The 9,741-nt window shown below is 36.9% G+C and overlaps 2 long non-coding RNA genes across 2 annotated transcripts; one reads left to right on the top strand and one right to left on the bottom strand.

The window, feature by feature from the left end:
- The first annotated feature begins 8,295 nt into the window (after positions 1-8,295).
- LOC149240068 (uncharacterized) lies at positions 8,296-8,756 on the top strand. Its single transcript, XR_016245495.1, has 2 exons — positions 8,296-8,513; positions 8,621-8,756. It is a non-coding gene; the product is annotated as an uncharacterized LOC149240068 (long non-coding RNA).
- LOC149240067 (uncharacterized) lies at positions 8,660-9,298 on the bottom strand. The gene is made up of 3 exons (XR_016245496.1): positions 9,166-9,298; positions 8,992-9,091; positions 8,660-8,839 (listed from the first exon to the last, which is right to left on the bottom strand). It is a non-coding gene; the product is annotated as an uncharacterized LOC149240067 (long non-coding RNA).
- Between the last annotated feature and the right edge of the window lie 443 nt (positions 9,299-9,741).

Here is a 9,741-nt window from a genome sequence, read left to right as displayed (position 1 = left end):
GAATTTTCCTCCCAACCTTGAGACTCGCTTCCAGGCCTGAGTCTCCCCTTGAGTTGTTTCTCTTTTGCAGTAGGACTAGCAGTCCTTGTCACAGCTATCTGGTCTCAACCAGACGTAGCTTATCAATTATGTCTGGCATATCAGCACATAAAATTTCCTTTTCTTTTCTCACTCTCCTCACTTATCTCAGGTACCTCTACCCTCTTGATCCTTCTTGAGAATAAATCTCCTAGGAGGTGGTTAGGGATAGGTAACCGTCTTCCCTAACTACCTGTCATGTGAGAGTTTCAAGTTTGTCATAAAAACATTTGCTTCATGCACAATTAATCAAAATAATAAATATTTAAACTTAAATAGTAATATCCAGTTTGTTTCACTACAATAATTAAATATTTACTATTATTGGAGCCATCACACATAACCTATCAAATTTGTCCAAAAAATAAACTTATACATAATATTAATTGAAAAAATAACTTAATTATACTCATAAAAAAATTATTTTCAGAAACAAAATGACCAACACAATGTAAATATGACTCCAAAGAATTAGAGTCTAAACAAAGTTCATAAATTATTTTTGCTTTACCATAAAACCATAAATTTGGAATTGCAAATATTTAACTTATTGTTTTTAATAAATAATTGTCTTTTAAAATAGTGGTGGTTAATTCATTGTTGTACTAAAGGAGTACCTCACTCTAGAAAAAATGTAAGGTTAACGTATATATATTTTTAGTTTTAAACAAAACGGGTAAGCATTTTGTATTAATAAATATGGATTCGGGACCAAAAGCCTTACATCGAATTTCCAAAACAAAAATTGTGTACACCATGAAGTTTTTAGATTCCTATTCCTTATTATCCTAAATACATTGACATTATATTTTCAACAAAAAATTTGTGAGAATATAACAAAATTTACATTCTATCATAGAAAAATATAAAAATAAATCTTGACATAGAAAATCAGAGCATCAAAGCTAATGCCAATTGTTCACATTAGGGTCGTCACCCCTGAATCAGAAAGCTCTCTTCCCTCCGACAGTAAGGTTGGTGCCTTCGTCGCCCATAGTCTTCAATGAATTACAAGTCCCAATAATATCTAAGGATGCTAATTATTCACTAAACAAATTTAATTTCTCCCTTAGATCATCAGCCAAATGCTCCATATCAACTTGGTGACTAATAATCTTGGCTTCCAAAAATAGCTAGAATGACATATCGTCCCCCTCATCCATATCCTTAAGCTTCGAAATGGAGACAAGAAAAGCATGCAAAGCATCCAACAATTTATCGAACACCATATTGCCTCATTGTTATCGAGAGGGATGGGAGAATTGGCCATTACGGAATCAAAGTTGAGTATCTAATTACAATGATTGTAATTGAAGGAGGATCCTCCAACTAAGAAAACATGAACCAGGATTTCATTTGCGTTGTGGAGAAGCTAGAAACTCCTTATATATGCGATGTCCCTGCAAACGCGCGAGTTGAGCATCACTTGAATATTTGTCTCCTTAATCTAGAGATTGGACACACGTAGGAATGATAAGAATTGGATGGCATCGCTCGATTACCATAAATTCGTTTTTCCAATCCAGGGTCTTAACATAGAAATTGAGGACAACCAGAACAGGTCCCACGAGTGCGAGCATAACTAGAAAATACACCACTTTATCGAGGCCATTATAGAGGCCATCCACTTAAGGTTCCATTTAATAAGCCAAGATAAAGAGTAAAAAGGTCGGAGATATGAAAATCGTCGGTGATTAGTTCTCAAATATTTAGCCCCCTTGCCAAAAAGAGCTATGAGAACATGCCACGTACCCTCCACTACAATGAGAATGGACTTCATCGTGTCTCTACTCCTTTGAAAGAAGTATATTCAAAGTTCGTGGCTATACACATTAGGAGCGAAGGAGCCCCTAACCACCCTTTCAATACTTGTGACATTCATACACACTATGGAATTGAGAATCGAAATATTTATATTGTCCATTTCGAGTGTACCTTGCTCCATGGTAGAATATTTTTTGGTAAGCTTGTCTTCTTTGGTATTCAAATGTCTAAGAATATAAGAAAATTCTAACTTTTCAAATTGGGAAGTAGAACTAAGCACTCTTAGATTAAGAGGAAGAGATGAAAAGCTCATTAGATCCTCATCCTTCATTATCATCATTATCATTATTTGTTAGATGATTATTTGTTAGATGATGATCATTGAGGCTCTAAAAATAGAGTCTCTGAATTTTGTATTTTATGTCTACCTCCAATCCTTTCCATAGTGAAAGGAATTTCGTCATATTTTTACTTGTAGATTCTAAAACTCGTGTGAATTTAGTAACTACTTTTGCATTGGGTTTTATAAGGGCCCTCTCGCTCCTGCCTCCCAAGGTTAAGATATAAATGTTAGCTAATTATATACAAAATCATTTATTCACATCTTGGAAGTGAATTTCAATGCCACTTCAAAATTAAATAGTTTATTAGATATGTAATTGGATTGGATGAAAACAAATTAATAAAAATGACGATAAATTTTTTTAACAAACACAATAAGCTTTGAACTCCAATTATTGGTTTATGTGTTTATTGTCATTTAGTTTATGTGTTTATTGTCATTTAATTTAATTATTGTAAGTTTTCTATATTTTTAATAAATACATAAAACAAATTAATTTCCAATAATAAAAATTATAAAAAATACAAATGAAGACACTTAAAGAAATTTCTAAGAAGAGTTACAATAAAGGTAACAAAATAAAGTTAATTTTAGAGAAGATTGTGTCCTCCTTTATTTCCTAAACCATCGGAAAATATCAAACACATTGCATTCATAAATTACAAATGGCCCAAGGAGTTGAAAATGAATCAATGTAAGGCTCAAGTAACTGAAAATGTAGCATATGTCTTTTAATTTCTTCTACCAATTAAAGAAGCAAATTCTCAAGAAAATGAAGACTAACTACTTAAGGGAAGGTGGAGGATTCAACCATATCTAGGTGGAGGATTATATCTACCGAGAACCATTGATTCAACCATATCTATTATAATATATGTGAAGGGAAAAAAATGCATACGAAGTGACATACCATTAATCACTGGTGAAGACCAATTGTGAAAATGACGTGTGATTTTTATAAAGTTAAATGTTAAAGTCCAACTAATAAAATTCTCATAAGAGATTTTTTTCAAATAAAATAAACACTTTCTATTAAAAAGGAAAAGAAAGAGCATTTATTTCCAAATATCTCATGTAGACGAACTTGACTACAAAAAACAGTCAGACCACATGAAACCTGGGCTGTGACTTAGTGCGTATCAACTAAATAAAAAATGCAACCACTATGAGATCACTTCAAAAAGGCATACAAAGATGTGGAAATGAATCATCCAAACAATAAGAAGACTGAGGGCTATGTAGAAGCGGAGAGCCCTGCAAACAGAGATGAAAATTACATCAAAAAATCAGAAAATTACATCAAAAAATCAAAACAAACTGAAAGCTAGGAAATAGAGAGGCCAGACATGAAGATGACAGACCTCTCACAATATGTCCATGCCCTAGAAGGATATCATTATAAAAATATTGAAAGGATATGGAGTCAGCCGTTGAAGAGCAACCAACCTCAGAGAGATGATATACTTTGTTGTTTTGAATTCGATAGATGTGGGAGATAGAAATGTTGGGGAATTTAAAGATCAGGGCCCTAATTCTAAGTTTTGAAGGCTCGAGAGAAGGGGAATTTAGAGAGGCTCTCAAATTTCCCCAATCAATGATGGACTTGGAATATCCAACGAAAATGAAATCCCTGAAGCGAAGCCTGGTAGCACAATGAAGGACCCCCGAAAGAGTGAGTAACTCAACACAAGTGTTGGAACCAAAGCCATAGTGCCAATGAAATCTGTAGGAGTGCGTTGGACCTAAGTGAATGGCCACGCCGCCTCCATAGAGAGCAAAAGATGAGGCACCATCAAAAAAACATACCGGGAAAGATTACCAAATGTCACGAGGAGGAGGGAATTTAGGATCAGAAGGAAAGGTTAATGAAAAATCCCAATAATATGAAATGATATTGCAGCTGGTCCACCAAATGTTCAGTCTCACTTGTTAAAAAATATGGGAATTACTTGACCTCAAAATACCATAAATGATGAAGAATACCAAGACTGATGGGGTTTAGGTTCCCTTGTCCATCTACCTAGTTAAGAGACAATGTGAGAGCAGTCTGAATCTATAGGGGAGATTAACAGGTGTAGCATTGAAGTCCAAACTGATGTGGAAAAAGGGTAGTGGATGAATAGATGCTTGATGTTATCTCCATAGGATAGAAAATGGCCATATATATCGAGGCCCTGAAAGCCCATTTTGCACAGGATTTCCCAAGTAAGAATTTGGTTATGAACTACCGGTCAAGAAAAGAATTTAATTTTAAGAGGGAAATTCCATTTCCATGTGCAGGTCAGCCAAGGGAAAGTCTAAAAATTTGTAGAGGGATGGAAGATTAACTAATATGACTCCTTGATAATAACCTTTCCTTGTTGAGTACCTCTAAACCATATCAATTTGTCCTCTTTTAGAGAGAGGATTATCCCGACGAGTTTTAGATTGGATATATAAGATTTCCATTCTGGAATCAAAAGATTTGGCATCTCAAGCTCATTTGAATCTTTCCAATGAGTATAGAAAGGCGATGGAAGAGTAGCGCTTACAATATATTTGATCACAAAAATGCCTTGATTATGCAGAAAATTAATGAGAGTAGGAGACAATAAGTGAGTGTCAGTGCTACTTGACAGAAAATCCAAGCCAATTTCAGGAATAGATTTCGAGCCAACATCCCATCTGAGGTTCCCAAAAAACCAGCGTTTGGTTATGAGAATAATATGTCGTGATTGTGAGATGTTTGGGGGATGCGGAGCACCATAACCAGCCAAAAAATAAGATCCCTATACTTTAAGTATTTTTCCCTGATGATATGATTCCAAATTCCATTACTACAAACAACTCTGAATTTTGTTTAGGATTAGTGTCATATTGAAGGAAGGCAAGTCTTTTAGGTCCCAAGCGCCAAGAGTGACTGGTAGATTGAGCATCTCCACACAAGCGAGATGGAATGTACTGTCTTTTTATTTTCCCGCCCACAGAACAAGTGAAACCATGGAGTTGATTTTGCAAACTACACCCATTCGAATTTTGTAAATATGTATCTAGAAAATTAGAATGTTGTGGAGAACTGATTTTATGAGGATACGCGTAGTCCCAAAGTTATCCTTTTATGAGTCCAGTGATTAAGATGCTTGTCAATTTTATTCAGCAACCAAGCCCAATCCTTTTTTGTGTAACCATTCAGCTGCAGAAAGAACCCCAAATACTTAAATCTCCTTCCCAAGTGAGTGACCTCTACATAAAAGATGTGCGCTATCTCAAAAATATGTGGCACCTCATCTCATTTGAGATCAGAATGGTCTTATTATGGTTTATGAAGAGACCCGAGGCAAGTGTGAAGTCATATAATATATCAAAGATCGCTTTCCGTTCTCAGGGTTCATACTTTCCAACCTCTAACAGATCATCAATAAAAATTAGATGGGATAGGGGAACCAGATTTGCAATTCAGCAACCTAATAAAATCCCATATGATCATGCATCTAAGAATTTTCTGCTGAGGCCATCGATAATGATAAGAAACAGAAGTAGTGACATGGTGTAGCCCTGTCGAAGACCTCTGGAGGACGAAAATAAATGTGGGTAAATTTTTGACCAGGATGGCAAAAGAGGAAGACTTTATATACGATTTGATCCATTTAATTAATATGTTTCCAAGACCATTTTTTTTTGTAGAAACACTCATAAAAGTTCTGAATCCACGAATTAAAAAGCTTTAGTTAGTTCAATCTTCATGAGACAGGCATTCATATGGCTAGTCTTCATGGAGTGCATAAATTCCTATGCGATAGCTACCACACCATGAATCTGTCGATGTTTTAAGAAGCCAATTTTTTCAACAGATATATGTTTGGACAAGAATGGTCTGAGGGAATCTTCTATGGTTTTGAATATCAATTTTTAAATGGTATTACAGAAGGATATGGGTTGGAAATATAGAAAAGAGGTAGGTTTATAAACTTTAAGAATGAGAGAGATAAAAGTCACATTGGTTGCACCGGAGACCCATCCAAGGCATATGGACTCTTCAACCATATAAGAGAGCTCATCAATCATTATGTCCTGGAAATGTAAGGAAAGTTCCATGTTCCGTCCATCTGAACCACGAATTTTTCCTCTAGCTAGTTATTTTAGTACGAGGAGACTTAGTCTTTGGTGACAAGGTGTTCGATATAAAGATTTTCCTCCACTCTTATTAATTTTGGGAATATATCACATATATCCATTTGTTTACTGAAAGGGACGTGTTCCCTAGAATGATATAAATTACTAAAGTAGTTCATTTCCTCCCTTATAATGTCCTTTCGTGAAGATGAAGTTTCTCCATATTCAGATTGAATACTCCAAATAGAGTTTTTTTTATGCCACATATTAACCTGGTCGTGGAAAAATATGTTATTTTTATCCCCTACTTCAACCCGCATATTTCAACTTTTTTGGTGCAGTTCTTTATCCCATAAAAGCAAGATTTGGGATTTGTAAGGTTCCAGATTAAGGATTTGAGGCTTGGAAGTTTCAGAGAAATATTCCAGGTAACTAATATCCTCTAATAATTGGACTTATTTATTCATCATAGTTAACTCTTTAATCATCTTCAACATAGATCCATCTTGAATACAAATCTAGCATGAGCCGAGATGGATCCAATTCTTCACCTGTGTTTTTTTTTGTATGAGAAGACATTATTTAAATCTTTTGTATAGCCTTTTTTTTAGATTTTTTTAAATTTATTTTGGCTGAAATGAGAAAAAATTCAACTTTGATGATGAACAGACAAGGTTATGCATCATACTAGGCTGTAGAATGAGCCATTCTGGAATCAAAAGATATGTCGTTTGAATCTTTGCAATGGGTATAGAAAGGCAAAGGAATAGTAGCGTTTACAATATATTTGATCATAAAAGTTCCCTGATTATGGAGAAAATTAATGAGAGCAAGAGATAGTAAATGAGTGCCAGTGATACCTGGCAATCAATCCAAGCCAATTTGCGGAATATATTTCATTCCAACATCCCATCTAAGGTTCCCAAAAAAACCAATGTTTGGTCATGAGAATACTACGTCATGATTGTGAGATGTTTGGGTGATGTACAGTACAATCACACAACCAACAAATAAGATCCCTTTTCTTAAAATATTTTTCCCCTGACGATATGATGCTAAAGACCTTTACTACAAACAACCTCCAAATTTTGTTTAGGATTAGTGCCATATTGAAAGAAGCCAAGCCTTCTAGGCCCCAAGTGCGAAGAGTGACTAGTAGATTGAGCATCTCCAGACAAGAAATATGGAATCTACGGTCTTTTTGTTTTCGTGCCCATAGAAAAAAGTGAAACCATGGAGTTGATTTTGTAGACTACACCCATTGGAATTTTGTATATATGCATCTAGAAAAATGGAATGTTGTGAGAGATGATTTTATGAGGATACAACATCCTCCTAGAGTTATCTATTTATGAGTCCACTGATTAAGATGCGTGTCAGTTTTATTTAGTAGCCAAGCCCGATCCTTATTAGTCCCTGCCATCTGGCAATAGGCAGGGACTATTGTAATCGATTCAAGTGGACTTAGCATTACTTTAGAGCTATTAGTCCCTGTTATACTGCGGTTATACTAAAGTCTGGAATTCGGTAACCAAAGTCGGATTCAGTCTGGAATTCGGTAACCAAAGTCGGATTCGCCCCTTAACGTTTTCCATCTTATTTGGCCTCTTCCCGAGGCGGAAGAGGCCCGAACATAGGTTAACTTGCCATTTACGCGCAGTTTGATTATCCCTGACCGTTAACGGTTTCGTATTAATGCTAGCATTATTTGGCCTTTTTTCGAGCCGGAAAGAGGCGGAAAGGTTTATAACATAGGAACTTAAGGCCTCTCAATTTCAGATTGACTAATGTCAGCGTTGCTGTAGCGTTTGTTAACATGTGGTGGATCTTCTGGTACACGTGTTTTCTGGTATACTGTTACCCTGCTATCTATATCAGAAGTGCCCAGTAGTCGGTTTTCATTGGAATTTTGTGGACCGATGAAACCTGCCGGTAACTCAGTGAAACTCTGCCGTATCATTCACTGAATTGATCTCGGCCCGATACTGAACCCTGCCCACATCCATCCGGTTGTTCTGATGCCCACATCGTGTCGCTGTTCACATCATGAAATTTCTTACCTGCGAATGCATTACTGCAATGCCTGTACCTGCTTTCCATCACATCATTTGTTCTATGGACTGGTCTCGGCTGCTTCAGGCCTCTGGAGTCTCTACTCCTCAGCAGTTCGCGGTCCCACAACAGGTCGAGGGGCTCCCTGGCTGGGTTATGACTCTGCCATCCGAGAGCGGTCACGGTAAGCCTGCGCATCCTTGTGCTTTTGGTGTTTACTGCACAGTGGTTCATCAAAAATTCATTCAAATACTTATTCCATCTTTAATATGCTGTTCTCTTCTGCCGCAGGTGCTACGCTATGGCAACGAAACCGGGTGGGCAACCCTTTCAGGCTTCATCGCCCGAGCCGCCTTCCGGGTAAGAGAATTTCTCTAAGGATGACTTTAAGATGGAAAGATTGGGTCCGTTGAATGTCCGAACTGGGTTTTCCTTTTTGCAGGCTTTTGCCTGAGTCTGGTTCTTCTTGAGAGAATTTGTTTTCTCTTTAATGAAATTCTGCATTTCTGGCTACAGTCACACAGTACAGAGGAGAAAAAACACTCAATACTCCTATTCATTTTGTTATTATGCATGGAATTGTCGATTGTTTTTTATACTTAATGAAAATTCAATTTCTGACCAAATCCGTGACATGCTAGTCTGTGAGAAACTAAAGGTACCTTCCACATGGGGTCTGACATGTAGCTAGCCTACGAGCAGCAATTATTTGCATTTGGGTCAGTTGGCCACCACAGAAACAGTTGCACTGGCCTGTCTCTTCTGCAAGTCAAATAAAGCAGTAAAAAAATGGATTTCGTTAAAGTCAGATAAGATGGAAAACAAAGAATATGTACCTGTAAACTTAATAAATTACTGCTCTCCATGATTATCTAGCTAGCCAGCTTTCAATTCGCTGTACAGGAATCTGATTTCATTTCCTTACGCCATCATAAGAATGTGAACTTTACAATCAAAAATCTGACGGAATTGGCCGTATGGATAGACCGGAGGTCAGGAATTAAAGATGGCATCATGGCAACCTGGTCGGAGATGAGGCACTTAAAGTTGTTTTATCCCATAAATGCTTCTGAAGAGGATCTTCCCCAGGACGTCAAGAACATGAAGAAGCTACAGAGTTTTATACTACACGGTTACAAAGGGTTGAATCTGCCGAATTGCAAGTTTGAACAATCTCGCACCCTTGGACCTTCTCACTCCCACGGCCTTCGACAACAGCTACTACAACATTCTGCGATTCCAGAATGGACTGCTCCACTCGGATCAGCAATTATTCAATGGCGGCTCTACTGATAATCGGGTTTCTTTCTACTCCCTCGATCCAGTTGCCTTCTTCAATGATTTTGCCGCTGCCATGGTGAAGATGGGGAACATCAAACCTCTCACCGGGAACAACGGGGAGATCCGAAAAA

This window comes from Pinus tabuliformis, chromosome 8 (assembly GCF_031772625.1).
Source record: "Pinus tabuliformis cultivar Carrire ecotype Pingquan chromosome 8, CPIR1, whole genome shotgun sequence".
Lineage (NCBI taxonomy): Eukaryota > Viridiplantae > Streptophyta > Pinopsida > Pinales > Pinaceae > Pinus > Pinus tabuliformis.
Note: the sequence above shows the minus strand (reverse complement) of the source record. Positions and strands in the feature narration are given on the sequence as shown.